Source organism: Callithrix jacchus, chromosome 6 (genome assembly GCF_049354715.1).
Source record: "Callithrix jacchus isolate 240 chromosome 6, calJac240_pri, whole genome shotgun sequence".
NCBI classification, from domain to species: domain Eukaryota; kingdom Metazoa; phylum Chordata; class Mammalia; order Primates; family Cebidae; genus Callithrix; species Callithrix jacchus.
In genome coordinates, this window is record NC_133507.1 from 112,052,343 (window position 1) to 112,070,053 (window position 17,711).

Genomic DNA, 17,711 nt, shown 5'->3' on the forward strand with positions numbered 1-17,711 from the left:
GGGTTAGCTGGTACTATGTGTCATGTCTAACTGGCTCGGGACTGCCCATCTGCAGCCCACCATACAACCAGAGGCTATGACTTCTCTTCCAGTGAGTCTCAACAGAGCTAGCGGTTTCCCTAGCAGATGCTTTTAAAAATGTGTGGAGGTACCGTTGGTTGTCACAGGGATTGGATGGTTCTGTCAACTTTGATGGGGTAGGACAAACTGGGAGCCATTTGAAAGGAGACAGACTCAACTACAGACTCTTCTAAGAAGCATAGACTAGGAGACCAAAGGGAAATCTCAGCAAGTAGACAGTACTGGGAATTGCACGGGGTGGGGAGGGGGAAGTAAGCTAGGCTGTAAAACCAAGGGGTGAAGTCAAGGGAAGGTAATATCACAGTCTAAATAGGTGATCTGTAGCAAGAATTCTGTTAGAAGGTGACAGGGCCTGAGATATTGGACTGCTGTTCTCCAGCAGGGCTCTAGGATCTGGGAGGGGAACTACTGGATCCTTATCAGAAACTCTTTGTGGGGAGAATGAGGGGAGAACACTTTGTTGTCCTAACAAGGCACAACAGGCTGGTCCCAAGGGAAATGGCAGTCTCCAAGTACTGGTGTAGAGATGAGTAAATCCTTTTTACTTGCGATAAGGCTGGTTCTCAAGCTTTGCTTCAAAGCTGTGGAATGTGGAGATCAGGCTTCCTTGACTCTTGCAGCCAACTTCTCCTTGGGGTTTTGTGCAGGGCAGAAAGTTAGGATGTGGCAAGTGAGGCAGGGCGCAAAATTTGAAGATGCACCGACTCTCAGAGTCCTGCAATAAGTGCCTCTTCAGATTTTCCGCCCCAGGTGCCTCACATGCCTCATCTCAGTCACAGCTCTGCTCTCCTGCCAGTTGGATTTACAGATTTCATTGTTGGTAGTTTTGTTTTACAACCTAGAGGTCAGTGTGGCTTGTGAATGACACCAGTGAAAGATGCTTTATGTACCACCCATGCCTGTTGTATCTTTACATGTCAGACAGCTATAAAGCAGGTTAATCAAAATTATCTTGGCTTCTTCTAGAACTCTTCCATGTGGGTACCACTGTCCACCTCTTTCCCAAACACTGAGGACGTGCTTGAAATATTTTGGTCTACATCATGGAAGAAACAAAATTAAATGTAATAGTCTATTATTTAGGTCACAGTACATGGCTGGTCCCTTTAAATAAAATAGTTGTGAAATGTTTACTATCCGAGGAGTTGCAAATAATGATGAGGGATTTATTGTTACTGAATTCGAATTGAGATGCTTTAAAAAACATGTATAAGTATTTCCACCTGAGTGAAGCAATAGAGACAAATAGCGCCTAAGTGACATATTAGCGATAATTGTTTATGTATTCAGATGATGTTTTTCTTCACATAATGCCTTCACTATAATGCAGAGCTCTTCATAGCTGAGGTGTTTTTACCCTATTTCTGATCATTAGCAATAATAAAATTTTACAAAATGATTAATTAATGTCTGTTTATGGTCACAAGTAACTGTGTGTTGGGGTCTTAACAATTAGTCAGAAAAATACGACTTTTGTTACGACAGTGAAAGAAGCAAGTTAACTCCGTTCACCTGTGTTTGCTTGTAGGTTCAGTTGTTTTCATTGTAAAACCATTGCTATGCTGTGGTTGTTGGCTTGTCCCAGTAAAACAGAACAAAACAACACGTTTATGTATCTGCGTTTCTGATTATTTTCTAATGGAAGTTGAGATTAAATTCTTAAAGCCATACTTCCTGCTGGTTTAGTGTTATAATCATAGGTGTGACTGCCACTGTGATTGAAACCTCTTGAAAGAAAGGGCACAGGAGGGCTTTTGCAGAAGGAGAAATGTATAAAGGGAGCAGCGGGACGGGGGGAAGTGAAAGGGTAGGAGGGAAGTTGAGCAGTTAGAACTTGGCGGACTATTTTGTTCCAAGAACCAGAAAATATTGTTGTACCACTGGTACTGTTATTTGAACTAGTTATGATTTTGGAGTCAAGTTAGTGAAGACAAAACACAAGCAGGTAGAGAGAGTCCTTGTGAATTCAAATCAATAACTGGTTCGGTTTTTTTTTTTCTATAAGGTACATGGTTTAAAGTATCTAGTGAAACTATTAAGAGAAAACTTAGTTATGCAGGTTTGAACATTTTTCCCACAAGACACACAAGACCCTGTATCATTTTTTTCCCATTTATTCTATTCAAGAATTCTGTCATTCATAAATTTTACTTTCTTGAAGGTCACAAGATATTTAATGAATTTCCTAAGCATGTCCTAAACCAGACTATTATATCCCTTGTTATATACAAGAAAGGTTACCTATTAGAGGAAGAACCAGAAAGGAATCTGTAGGAAAGGGATACTCTTGCTGGGAACTAAATCCACCGGAAACCAGCCATCTGAAGCCAGTACCATCTTTGTGCTGTTGTTGTTTTTGTTTGGGCTCTTTTTTTTTTTTAGATGGAGTCTTGCTGCATTGCCCAGGCTGGATGGAGTACAGTGGCAGAATCTCAGCTCACTGCAACCTCCACCTCCCAGGTTCAAGCAATTCTCCTGCCTCAGCCTCCTGAGTAGCTGGGATTACAGGCAAGTGCCACCACGCTTGGCTAATTTTTTGTATTTTTAAAAGAGACGAGGTTTTGCCATGTTGGCCAGGCTGGTCTTGACATCCTGACCTCAGGTGATCTGTCTGCTTTGGCCTACTAAAGTGCTGGAATTATAGGTGTGAGCCACCTTGTCTGGCCCAGTATTATCTTTTATAGTCCTTTTTTGGAGTGATAAACTCTCTTAGAGTGGTAAGTGTTTCTGAACTCTACACTATCTCATTTTTTTCTTTACGGTTTATGCTTTGTTGTTTTTAATTCTAAAATTATAATTTCTAATAAAAATACTCATAAAAAGTTAACTTAATCCTTATTGATAAACAAAAACAAAATGCAGCAGTATCAACAATTCTATAATATCCCTTTGATCCCTCTTCAAAGTGGAAGTTATTCCATACCCTAGAAGAAGTATATTCTAGTCTAAAAATATGAAACTATAACTTCTAAATCCAAGATAGCCCTAATTCATTGTGTAACTTTGAGCAAGTTCCAGAAGCTCTGTGCCTCCATTTTCTTTTATAATTAGCACCTTACCTGAATTATAAGAGTGACACGAAGCTTCCTAAAGGATTACTTAAACATAGCTGGGATGAAAGAATAAACACAAACTAATATTGCAACTCCCTTGGATACAGAATACTCAAACAAAAGTTATTAAACTTCTCTTCCATAATTGAGGACTCAGGTCATCTCTAAGAACACAGTCTTAAATGTTGCCTAGAAAGACTTCTTTTCCCCCAAGTGCTTTAGGTATAAAAGGGTAGCTCTCAAAATCCAGTCTGTAGTTGAAGTTCCCCATTAGATTCCTAAGCTTCATCTCCTGAAGTTCTAGATTTCCAGAAGACTTGTATTTTGTAGTAAGTCCTGTAGATGATGGTGAGGAGGCATGCAGTCATTCAACCACATTTTGAAAAGCATTGCTCTGGTTTGCACCTAAGCTTTAGTTTAGTTTAGTTTTTTTTTTTTCTTAGTGGACATTTAGCCTCCTCATTTAAAAATGTTTTTATTATGAAAATTTTCAAACATACACAAAAACCAGAAAGAGGACAATGAACCTCTGTGTTCCCGTCACTAAGCTTCAATAATTATAAACTCATGGCCTCATGTTTCATGTATCTCTCCACCCACTCATCTTCCCCTATCATTAGCTTGAAGCAAACCCCAGACTTTACATCATTTTGTACATGAGTCATTCATTGTGAATCTTTAAAAATGACTCATTTAAAACACAGAAGTTATCACAGGTAAATAATTAAGAATTAAGTAATTCTTTAATATAATCAAATATCCACTGAAAATACTTTAAATTTTCAATTGTAGGTCAGGCCTAATTAATAATTTATGGCTTTACCTCTATGAAACACTGTGCATTCATTATAATAAACGTAAGATATCTAGACACATAGAATGGTATGGCCATATAAAATAATGTTGAATAAAACTATTATAACTATGTGAAAATTATTTATTTTAAGGGATAAAAATGGCAAATGTCACAGAAAAGTTTAAAAAACTTGTTTAAGTGAAAGCATATAACATCTAGAAATTATTTTAGCTTTGATGATTGCTCATTTGGTTTTAAATATTGAATCTAATGTGTCTTCTTTCACTGTAAGTAAACTATTTTGTATTTATATCATGTTATAATACTGTTTTAGAGAGATGAAATGTGGGATTAGAAAACTTTAGTGTTTTGGTAGAAGCAGCCTATAGTGACCTTGGAAATGAAAATAATAATACCAATAAAAATGGCTACTCGTAAAACACTTTTCAGTTTATAACCATTTTAATATGTGTCATTTCATTTAATGTTTAGCAATCCTGTGAGATGGGTATTCTTTTGTTTATTTTATAGATGAGGAATCTGTAGCTCAAAGTAATTAATGACGTATTTAAGTCCACACTTCAAGGGAGTATGAGGCTAAGTCTTTTATTTTCTCAAGGAAAAATTATTTATTTTTCATTTACAAAAATAGGGCATACAATTATGCATTCTACTGATGTATTCTTATTAGTGACTAAACTTATAGTATGAATATATTTTAGGGAACAGAGAAAAGTCTACATTGATAGAAGAACATGTTAGATATAGCCCTAAATTAGCAGTTGGAAAAGCAACAATTTCAGAGTAGTGTGTCTGACAATATGGCGCAGAAAATGAATAAAGTTTTGGTACCACACATACCTAGTTTGCATCTGGTGTCGGGATGACTTACTTGCTGTGTCAACTGGGTAAGTCACTTAACCTCTTTAAACCTAGATTTTCTCCTTTGGAAAATGGGGATAATAACTCCTACTTAATAGTGTTTTATCTGATTTCTTAGTCAAATTAGACATTTTTGACCATCCCTATCCAATCTTTAAATGTTGAAATTAATTGGGACTTAGTTGTAAGCCTTACTCTCATCTTAACACCTCATTTACTTCTAAGGCTTTTAATGTGTTTAAATCCCAACAGCTCAACTTGATCTTGCCCATGGCTTTCTTCTGAGATTTAGGCCTGTTATATCAAATCCTCATTTGACATTTCATGATAAATGCCTTACAAACATCTTGTAAGTTCAATTCCTAATTGAACTTTATGTAATCCCCTTGAAAACCTACTTCTCTTTCAATTTTCCCCAGTTCAGTAAATGGTGCCTTCATCCAAAAAGTTGTACATGTCATAACCTTTGAGTCATCTTCAGTTCTTTCCTCTTTCTCATCCTTCTTTTCAAACTATCAGAGTACTATTATTCTACTGGTAAAATAAATCCAAACCTGCTGTCTTCTCTCCATTACATAGGTACCATCCAAGGCCAATTCATCATCTCTTGCATAAACTATTGCAATAGCTTCCTCAGATTTGGAGAGGCCTTTCCTGACCTTCTGAATTATATTAGAAAATCTTCCTTCTCATTTGTAGCAGTTTGTAACTATGTATTTATTTACATAATTATTTACTTAACTAACCTCAATGAAGGCAGACTGTGACTGTTGCATCTGGCACATAGGTCACTATTAAGTATTTCCCAAATGTATGGGTGAATAGTTTTAATTTGTAACCATTCAGAATGTTATACTTGTAGCCCTGGGAATTTGTAAAAAAGACAGGTTTGTGGGGGGAAAGCAAGCATATATTCTTTTTTTTTTTTTTTTTTTTAATTTTTTATTGGATTATAGGTTTTGGGGTACATGAGCAGAGCATGCAAGACAGTTGCGTAGGTACACACATGGCAGTGTGCTTTGCTTTTCTTCTCCCCTTCACCCACATTTGGCATTTCTCCCCAGGCTATCCCTCCCCACAAGCATATATTCTTAAAAGTTCCAGAGAGAACCTAGAGCCTCTGAAACAAGTTATTAGGGTGTGTTTTAAAATAATCAATCAAAACATTTTCAGATATATTCAAATAGATTTGGTGTAGCAATATGACACCTAGTAAAATAAAACCTAGATTTTAAAAGCAATTTATAGCTTCCATGTTGCTGTAACTAATATATTTAAATAAAATAATAAGTAGAAGGGGTGGAAAAAGACAGAAGGAATAGAATTGTCCACACAGGTGCAAATATACTTGCCTTTTTTATTATACACCTGGAAAACAGTTGAATTTCAGTGTTTCCATACTGTTGTTTTCTGTCCTTATCCTTCCATTACATGGTATTCTTATACTTAATAGCAAAGGATCATGTGTATCCCTAAGATTTTACTGTCTTCTCTTAGTACAGAGAGAGTAAGATAATATCATTTTACCAGATATTGTTCTTTGGAATTATGTTTTTTCTAATATAAAACTAAGTTGTTTTATATTAGAAAACAACAGATTGAAAATGAATAGTGATGCTATTGTTGAAATATAAAAATATTTATTTATAATCTTTTTATGGAATATAATCTTATTTTCAAGATCAAGTTGTCATCTATTGTTATAACCAAATTAAATAATTGAAAATGTCGTGTTGTTTAGTGTTAATTTTTCTACTTGGTTAAAAAAAAATATGATAAAACTTCTAAGGAACTATTACAGTTAACTCTCATTTATCTATTCCAATGACACCACTCACAGGCAACCAAAGATAATTAATGATACTACACAATTAAAGGTATGTGCTTTTATACTTGGCATTCAAACATGAATATATGAATTAAAACAGTAGCTAAATTTACTGGACACTTATCACTACATACCAGGCACTGATTTAATAACTTTCCCTATTTTAACTCACTTAATCCTTGTAATAATGCCATAAGGAGCAAGTGCAGTCAGTATCATCTCCATTTTACGGATGAGGATGCATAGGGAATGGTTAACTTGCCCAACACTGTGCAGTCAGTAAATAGTAAATGTGAGACATGAATTAAGGCAACTTTGCTCCAGGAGCTACATTCCTGATATGGTTACAGGTTTTTTTGCCCATTGTCTTCAGAACTCAACTAAAAACTAATAATAAAGCAATGTGAGAAAGGCCTAGTGGGGAGGGACTAGGAAGCAGTTAAATTATTTCTCGATGCCTGCTCTCTTCATTCCTTTTTACTTCTTATTCTACTGTATGAAGAAGGAAAGAATGGTTTTCACCTGGTTTCTGGGAATGTTGCTAAATTTTCTAGGATCATTGCTAAGTTTAATTATGGGATAATTTGTACATGAAAACCTTATGAAATTGAATATGTTTATAGTGAAAACAAATTTTATAGTAAATACATAAAAAGCTTTGAATATGAACAGTTATGCAAATAAATTCATATCATCTGATATTTAACAAAATAGAGTTCTATGTCAACTATGCCATAATTTTTTGAATGATCAAAGAATGAATTGTGTTGGCTTTTGTAGGCACCAGAAAAAAAAACCAACAACATATAAGGGCCTGATTTAACATCTTTCACTTCACATTTGATTTGCCTGAAATGACCAAAAAAGTGCTGATTTTCCAGAAATATTTGCAGACTTCATACTTTATCAATTTTCTCAAAGTTGACTCTAAGTATTTCGGTATTCCAAACATTCTCTTTTGAAGCACCTACTGTATTACATGTATGCCTTCTTGAATTTCTCTTTAGTCAAAGGCTTTTTCAGTAATTCCAGAAACATCACTTCACAGCCTTGTGACATTTGTAATATCACTTTGAAATAGGTTTTCATTTTATTTACACTAATGTTTCCAACAACCCAGTTTAGCCAGAAATTAACCACCCATTATTGGGCCTAGATGCCAGTGTTCATGGGGGCAGGGAGGGACAGAGATTTTTGACTGGAGACAGATTTTTTAGTGGGCTGATTATTGAATAAATGTGGGATACAAAGATTTTTTTCTTCCCTACCCACCACAATTTCTGTGGGACCTGAGATAATAAATCACAAATTTAAAAATATGCTTATTGTTTTGTTTTTCTGTCAAACTACAGAGGCAAGATAAGATTATATTTCGGCAAGAAGTGAAATGACAAAGAAAAGTACCAAGGAAAACATGTTATTTTTCCTCTTTCCCACCCCCCACCTGAGTGTTTAAAACATTATTTGCTTATTTTCAAAACAGGTACACTGAAAATATATGATTTTAAAATTCCAATAAAGAGATTGAAGAAGAGCAACGAAATAAAAACAAGTAGGAACAGAGATTTAATGATAATAAACTTTGAAACTGCAAAACAGATTTTTTAAAGTTTTTTGTTTTGTTTTGTTTTGAGACAGGGTCTCAGTCTGTCACGCGGGAGTACAGTGACACCATCACAACTCACTGCAGCCTCCACCTCTCTGAGCTAAGGTGATTCTCCCACATAAGCCTGCAGAGTAGCTGGGATTACCTGCATGTGCCACCATGCCTGGCTAAGTTTTTGGTATTTTTGGTAGAGATGGGATTTCACCATGTTGCCCACGCTGGTCTCAAACTCCTGGGCTCAAGTGATCTGCCCACCTTGGCCTCCCAAAGTGCTAGGATTCAGGCTTGTACCTGACGGAGCCTGGGTTCTTAGAAAAGATTAGTAAGCCTGATTAAGTTAAAAGGAAAAAAATTAAAATATATACATTTAGAAATGAGAAAGGGAATATAAGAACAGGCATGGCAAAATTAAAAAGAAAATCTTTTAAGGAGAAGATTATTTGCGATTCAGTGGCAATAAATTTGAAAGTCCAGATAAAACTGTTTATGGCTAAATATGAATGAACACAAGTAACTCAAGAAAAGTAAGTAAATGGTGAAAGACTAATAAACAGAGAAGAAATTGAAAAGATTGTTGGAGAAATACTGTTTTAAAACGGATAAGGCTGAGTGATTTTTTGACTACTGGTCAAAGTAGTCAAAATATTTTTCTCATCTACAAAGAACTGAATTTCATGTATTTGGATTGGCCTAATACATAGATAATTATGAAATATTATGGAAAACCTCCAATTTTTGAAGCCAGCATGGTTTGCATACCAAAACTTGATAGAAATAGCCCCCAAAATTATGAATACAGATGTAAATACTTAACTAAAATGTAGATATGTTGAATCCATCACCATACTAGGAGACTCATAACAAAGTAGGATTACTTCTGTAGTTAAGGATGGTGCATTTCCTTGTTGATGATATAAACAATAAGCGGTCAAAGCCAAGATGATAATAGCAGAACTAAGCCACAGTGTCCAAAGGTTTAAGGCAAGTTATTTAAGTAATTCCTTTACTATTCTTGCAATGAAGAATTACTCTGAAAAAAGTGCGGTTCCTTTACATTTGCCAAGGATATTTATGAGTTGCCTACAGTTAAAAACAAAAATTTGCTGTTTGATAACAGAACACTTATAAACCTCATGACCATAGATGATATAAATAGATGTCAAAATCTGGTTTTTTAAGGAAAGAATAAATAGTATATTTCAGATAATATACTTAAGTTTCAAGCTTCAACTAAAATATAACCAGAAGAAATAGACCATTTTGTGAAAAAACTTTGATAATGACTTTAATGTATTTTTAAAAGTTAAAACTAATTTTTTATTAACATATAATCAAATTGTATTGTGTTTTGAGACAGTCTCACTCTTTCATTTAGACTGGAGTGCAGTGGTGTGATCTCAGCTCACTACAACTTCCACTCCCTGGGTTCAAGTGATTCTTATGCCTCAGCTTCCTGAGTAGCTGGGATTACAGGTGTACACCATGACACCTGGCTAATTTTTGTATTTTTAGTAAAAACAGAGTTTCATCATGTTGGCCAGGCTGGTCTCGAACTCCTAACCTCAAGTGATCCACCCACCTTGGCCTCCCAAAGTGCTGGGATTACAGGCATGAGCCACTATACCCGACCACATTTTATGAAATTTTTAACAGCTTTTTTACACTGATGTAATTTTCTGTTTAGAGCTCTAAAATTAAGAAACATGCCCACATGGACATGGTCATAATTAAATTAAGCATATGAGAAAAGTGTGAAAAGTAGTTTTATTTTTCATTTAGAACGCAAGGGAAGTTCTCCACACATTAAAGTGATAAAACGTAAGCCCTTCAATTACTGCTGCCTAGCAAAATGCCTGGCACCTATTAGGCTTTCAAAGATTTGTCTAATTCAACTGAAATCAGTTTTGCAGCCATTGAAAACCATTCCCCAGTTTTATTCACTGAACTCTTCAAGATAAAAGGTCAACAAGAAAATATAAGTCCTAAGCTCTGGAATCGTCTCTGTACTAATCTCTGTGATGTTGGACAAATCATTACATTCTTGGGATTATTGATGTATGACCAGTGTATTCTCAACATTCTTTAGGCCATATGATCCCTCCCCCCCCTTTCTTTGGTAAGGTGACTGAATTTCTTTACTTATCAATGTTGGATGAGTTTAGGAACTTACGATAAAGGCCTGAAATATTAGCTAACCAACAAAAATTTAAATGAGATAGGCACTATTATTCTGCAACAGAATGGAAATGAGTCAGAATGTGAGCATCATATATAATTTTCTAGTAGCCACATTAAAAAAGTAAACAGAGACAGGTAAAATGAATTTCAGGAATATATTTTACTTAATGTATCTAAAACATTACTATTTCACCATAAAATCAATATAAAGATTATTAAGACATTTTACTTTTTTATGCTGTTTTCAAAATCTGTTGCGTATTTTACAGTACAGCACATTTCAATTCAAACTTGCTGGATTTCAAGGGTTTATTTGGCACATGTGTCAGTGGTTAACTGTATCGTTAGTATAGGTTTAGGCCTGCTAACTTAATAAAATAATAAAAAAGCGTGTCTGCCATTATTATGTGAAATCTAACATGATGGCCAAAAAAGCCTTAAGATGAGTCTCAAGCACATCAATGGGATAGAAGTTTTCCTTTTTTGATTTGTAAAATAGGTGAATTGGGTAAGATGATCCACAAGAACTCTTCCAGTTTTAATACTGATCTGTGGTTCCGTCAAAGTGCTTTCCATAGAAGAGCTTGCTTAACATTGCTGCATTAGGTGTGTAGATGTTATATGTGTGCTCTGTCTGATGCCATAAAAAAGCTTTGAAGCAGAAACTGTTGAGAAAGGTAAAAATAGGAAAAAAGAAGAGGTAGGATGAAAGGAATGAAGAGAAGGAGGGAATAACTGAGGGAAGAAGTGGGAGAAGAAAGAGAAAGGAATGGAGGGAGGAAAAGGGACAATTGGGTCAAATCTCAAAAATGTCAATATTCATTAGGTTAATTAGTAATTATTTATGATATTAAGTGAGCTTTCAAACAGAAAGCCTAACTGCTCTTTCAAGCTACAAAGTACATTTAAAAAATAGACAGTGTCCCCAAAACCCCTTAGACTGTGGACTGACTGATGCAGCACAAGTCTAGCAGCAGACACTGGGCTTTGTGATCACAGCCTTGTAAACTGTCAAGTTCACATCACTGTGACAATGCCTGCACACAAAATCTGCATTTTCTTGTTTAATGATTTAGAAAAGCATATTATCAATGTAAATATATTTCAACTTCTAAATTTTATTTTTAAGAGTTAACTGAAATCTCTTAGTGACTCAAGAGGTACTCTCTGTTGAAGCCTAATTTACTAAAACAAGGTGGTGGCTAGTTCGCTTTTAGATGCATTTCTAGTTTTGGGTTGAATTGGGAAATATGTCTCCGGAGGGTAGAACAAAGAAGGGGTGTACCTGTAGTGAGCAATAATAGGGCTTTTCAGCGTAGTTTCCATGTTAGTTGAACTAAAATTCTGGCCTTGCTCATACGTGGCTGCATGTGTTGGACTGTGAACCCCCTGACAGTGAATAGGTCTTACAGGTATATATAAGTTTAGCTCCAGCACCTTCCATAGTAGATGATTTCATCCACATCTAATGACTTCCATTTTTATCTATATGCTGACAACTCTGAATTTGTAACTTGAGTTTAGATATTTCATTTGAGTTCTAGATTCATTTTACTCAAGACCTGCACTTGATTGACTCACAGATGTTTCACATTCAATGTGTCCCAGACTGAACTCATTACGTTTTCTCTTCCAGGATTTCTTCTCTCTCAGTAAATGACATGGGCACACACCCAGTTACTCAAGTCTGAAACCTTGACTCATGGATTTTTCTACCTCCCACAGCCCGCCAATCACTGAGCTCTTCTGAGTTCCTTTAGATAGATTTCTTTATTTTTATTTATTTATTTATTTTGAGACCGAGTTTCGCTCTTGTTACCCAGGCTGGAGTGCAATGGCGCGATCTCGGATCACCGCAACCTCCGCCTCCTGGGTTCAGACTATTCTCCTGCCTCAGCCTCCTGAGTAGCTGGGATTACAAGCATGCGCCACCATGCCCAGCGAATTTTTTGTATATTTAGTAGAGACGGGGTTTCACCATGTTGACCAGGATGGTCTCGATCTCTTGACCTCGTGATCCACCCGCGTTGGCCTCCCAAAGTGCTGGGGTTACAGGCTGAGCCACCGCGCCCAGCCCTAGATAGATTTCTTAAATCCATTCCCCTAATTCCATCTCTGCTCCTACCACTTTAGCCTGTCGTATTTCCCCTGACTACTGCAACAGCCTGTTTTCCATGTACCCACTCAGGCATCTCTACCCTCCAAGCACTTTGGGAACTTTTAAATATGTAAATAAGATTACTTCAGCCCCTTGCATAAAGTATTCAGTGACTCCCTAGTGCTCTTAAATGCTAAACTCCTTTACCTGGGCCTACATGGTAGTAGCTTGTGCCACTGTCTCCTTCGTTGACTATTTCCAGCCTTTTTGACCTTACTTCTCTTCCTAGTACTCTCAAGCTCTTTCTACTTCAGGTTCTTCCAACATGCTGTTTACCTTGCCCTAACGTAGACACTTAATTCCAATTAACTTCTCAGGTTTCGCCCTACTTGTCACTTCTTCCTACAAGCCTTTCCTGAGCAGAGGAGGAGGTCTTTCTTTATATGTTCTTGTAACTCTTTGGATTCCTTTGTGATCCTTATCATGTTTGTTTTAGTGACAGTATGCTTATCTTTCCAATGTGGGATTGGACTGTTTCTCATGTGTTGTTGTATCCGCAGTAACTGTAACTGGAGCTGATGAATTAGCAGGCATTCAACAATAAATATTAGTCAAAATACTGAAGGAAAGGATAAGTATACACCTACCTTTGATTGGATTAACCGCTAGGTTGTTGTTCACATGTCTCTTGGCTTATATATTTTAAAAGACTTTATTATACTCCTGAATGTTTTTGTATAGTAATAATAACTCATACAAATTGTACAGGCAGAGGCAGGAGGATAGCTTGAGCCCAGGAGTTCTAGACCAGCCTGGGCATCATAAGGAGATCCCATCTCAAAAAAAAATTTTTTTTTTTTTTAAATAGCTGGGCATGGTGTTGCACACCTGTAGTCTCAGCTTCTTGGGAGTCTGAGGTGGGAGGATCACTTGAGTCCAGGAGGTTGAGTCTGCAGTGAGCTGTGATGGAGCCATCACACTCCAGCCTGGGCAACAGAGCAAGACCTTATCTTAAAAAAGAGAGAGAGACAGAGAGAGAGACAGAGAGAGAGACAGAGAGACAGACGGTGGCTCACGCCTGTAATCCCAGCACTTTGGGAGGCCGAGACGGGTGGATCACGAGGTCAAGAGATCAAGACCATCCTGGTCAACATGGCGAAACCCCGTCTCTACTAAAAATACAAAAAATTCTCTGGGCATCGTGGCGTGTGTCTGTAATCCCAGCTACTCAGGAGGCTGAGGCAGGAGAATAGTCTGAACTCAGGAGGTGGAGGTTGCGGTGAGCCGAGATCGCGCCATTGCACTCCAGCCAGGGTAACAAGAACGAAACTCTGTCTCAAAAAAAAAAAAAAAGAGAGAGAGAAAGAATTATTCAGCCTCATTTTTAAATAAACGTCAAACACTTAACAAAGATGATACTGAAAAAAATGGAATAAAAAGTATGTATATATATTTACATGTGGTATGAAATGAATGTCTAGAATTGACACAAGTATTTTTTAAAAATGGAGTTCTTAAATCAAAGGCTTATTTTAGAGCTGTAAGTCATCTTAAAAATCACCTGTTTACTGTAACCTCAATTATACAACAGATTGGATCAATAATAGAATTTCCCGGGGGTGATTCTAAGGGCAAATGCAGTGCGTATTCATTAAAAAAAATTACTGATATGATCCAATCCTCCCTTTTTGTATAAGTTAATAAATTGAAGTTCGGAATTCCTAGATGACTTGTTTAAGGAACCACAGCTAGATTCTATATTAGTGGTTCATTAATAAAACATATTCCCTGATATGGTTTGACTGTGTCCTCTCCCAAATCTTACACTGAATAATTCCCACATATTGTATGAGGAACCCACTAGGAGATAACTGAATCATGGTTTCCCCCATACTGTTCTCGTAGTAGTGAATAAGTCTCATGATATCTTACGGTTGTAAATAAGGGGTTTCCCCTTTCTCTTTTTGCCTGTTGCCATGTAAGACATGCCTTTGTTGTTCCTCACCTTCCACCATGATTGTGAGGCCTCCACAGCCACTTGGAACTGTTGAGTCCATTAAACCTCTTTTTCTTTATAAATTACCCAGTCTCAGGTATGTCTTTATCAGCAGTGTAAAAACAGACTAATATACTTCCTTATATTAATAGCTAGAAAAATGGAAATTGATAAAGAGGAATGCTGCCAGGCTCTTGAAATCAATGATTTCCTTCTCCAGGATGCCTATTTTCTGATTTTCAGTTGAATCTGAATGTCTCATCAGCTGAGTTGGTAAAACATTACCCAGTAGCTGAGCTCAGTGCTTCCTTGACTCATCTGATCATAAGAATCACCTGGGATGCTTATTAATCTCTCAAGTTCCCAGGCCCTTACCCTGGATATTCTGATGCAGTAGGTCTGGAGCAGGACCTGGGAACTGGAATGTTTAATAAGCACACAACTGATCTTATAATCAGTTATGTTGGGACTCACTGACTTAGATGATGTCATAATTTCCATTCCCAGGCACCAGTAGAGAGGCCATAAAGCACAATCTCAACATGATGATTTGGGTTTACTCCCAAGGAAGGTCAGTGTCAAAGACCTTGATACAGAAGTAAGTCACGGTGTGCTGATAAGAAAAGGAGACCAGGGGTCTTGAAAGCTAAGGACTGACAAAGGGCCAACGCAGGAAATGAGTTGGCAGGTGTGCTGGTAATAGTGTTTCCAAGCAGCAGTGAACATGAGGTGACCTCATGGTGGGTGGAGCCCTAGACATAAAGATAAGATCACAGGTTCGGATTTCTCTGAAGTATTCCCTCTATTCCTACAGCAGCAGGAGAATTCTATGAATTCCATTAGTAAGGGCTCACTGAGGACCTTCTCTGAGCATAGCCCATAAGTGTGAGATACAGTACCAATATGCAACAGAATTATAATCCATCTGGGCAAACATGAAACTCCAGCAGATACCGAATTAAAATTGAGATTCTAGCTGGTATGGCTTGGACAGTCAGGGCTGTGAATATCTTTAAAGGCCTTGATGAGGCTGAAATAGTCAAACGATACTCTCTGGAGGGCCTTAAGCTGAGCAGGGCCTAAAAGAATGGCCAGGATTTTGACAGAGAGATGCAGAAAAGGGAGGGAATTGACAAGCAAGGAAGCCATAGGATGAGGGGCTTAAAAAGGCAGGATTCTCCTCAGCAAATATGTAGGATAGTGAGGAATTTGCTGCAGGGAGGAGAGACAATATGACAAGAGGTAGACAGAGACAGCATTTGAAGGGCCTGGAATATCAATTTAGTGAAATTTAAACATGATGCTTCAGAAAATGAGGATTTATTAGTGCTTTTCTAGCAGGGTAGTAACCTGGTGAATTTAATTATTGTGAAAGATTGGTCTGGCAGCAAGAAGCTAAACAAACTGCAGTGCCATGCAGACTCGTGGGGGCCAGGGAGGCAGTGGAGTTTGTAGGAACAGAAAAGGAAGCTGAGTGGAAGAGCCATCGTGTTATTTCGTGAGGAACTTGGCAGGGAAACTGAGGAAGAGGGAGGAATTAAAGGTGGGACTTTATGCAAAGTTCACATTCCTGAAATATATTTTTAGAATAATGCCATGTTTCCTTGTTTACCCGCTCCAGGTAGGAATTACCAAAATTCTGTTGCTCTGCATAGAAAAACTATAGATCAAGGTTTTTAGGCATAATACGAGGATTCCTGAGATCATCTCAGCCCTGTAGAGGTGAGATTTGTCTTCATTATTATCTTCTGAAGGTCCTTCTGTGGCCTCTGCCTACAGGTAGTACCTTTGTGGGTGAGAAACCAAGAGAGAGAGGCACAAAACCAAAAATCACCTACATTAAAGAGGTGGCAATGCATAGTCAAGACCATGGGGTCAGGCCGGTGTGGTAGCTCATTCCAGTAATCCCAGCACTTTGAGAGGCCAAGGTGGGCAGATCACCTGAGGTCAGGAGTTCGAAACCAGCTTGACCAACATGGTGAAACCCTGACTCTACAAAAAAAATAAAACAAAAACAAAATTAGCTGGATGTGGTGGTGGGCGCCTGTAATTCCAGCTACCTGGGAGACTGAGGCAGGAGAATCACTTGAACCTGGGAGGCGGAGGTTGCAGTGAGCGCAGATCATGCCATTGCACTCCAGCCTGGGCAATAAGAGCGAAACTCCATCTCAAAACAAAATCAAAAACAAAAAACCATGGGGTTCAGCTGAAGCTGGGCAGGTTGAGTCACCTGGGCCAAGTTGACAACATCTCTCAGTTGCCGTTTTGTTATCTGTAAAATAGAGACAATACTATTGGCATGTTTGTCAAATTGTATTGAGGAATCAATAAGATATTTGTAAAGAAAGAGCTCATTTGGTGCAGTGGCTCTTAACCAGGGATGGTTCTGCTCCCCAGTCATGATTATCATGACTGAGGATATGCTACTGGCATCTGGTGGGTAGAGCGGTTAGGAATGTGCTAAACCTCTCACAATGCACAGTGCAGCACAATGCACAGTGCAGCCCCCACAAGAAAGAATTATCTGGCCCAAGATGTCAATCGTGGTAAATTTGAGAAACCCTGATATAGTTCCTGACACAGAGGAGGCACTCAAAAATAGCTGCAGTTTTTAGAGCACTGAGTTTGTATAATACTATACTAAGTGTGTAGCATTGATTTTCTGTTTTAATCCCTTCAAAAGTCTTGTGGAAGATTGTTACATTCATTGGGCCAACTTTACATGTGAAGAAACTGGGGGTCTGAAACATTAAATAACTCTCCCAAAGACAAACAGTTGCAGTGTATATTCAGGCAGTCTGGCTCTAGAGAGCTGGCTTTTAACCACCACGCTATATAATCAATTTGATGAATGGCAGATATTATTGTTATGATTACTGTTATATAATGGGAATGTAAATATCTGAACCCATGCTTTTGATTCAACAAATTGAGTACCTATGAGCAAGGTCCATTCTGGGTACAAGACAGTGGATGGCAATGAACAAGACTGAACTTATGTTAATGGATAAATTAAGCTTCTCATCTCTATAAGCCACACTGAAGACTTGTTGCAGCTGTCATTCCAATGGAAGGTTTCTGGATGGTGGCCACAGTGTTAACAGTGGTATCAAATGGAGAAAAATGTTAGTCTCTATCCTTCCTGAGATTCTTGCTCAAATGCTCTTGCTCAAATGATTTACAATTATTGTAA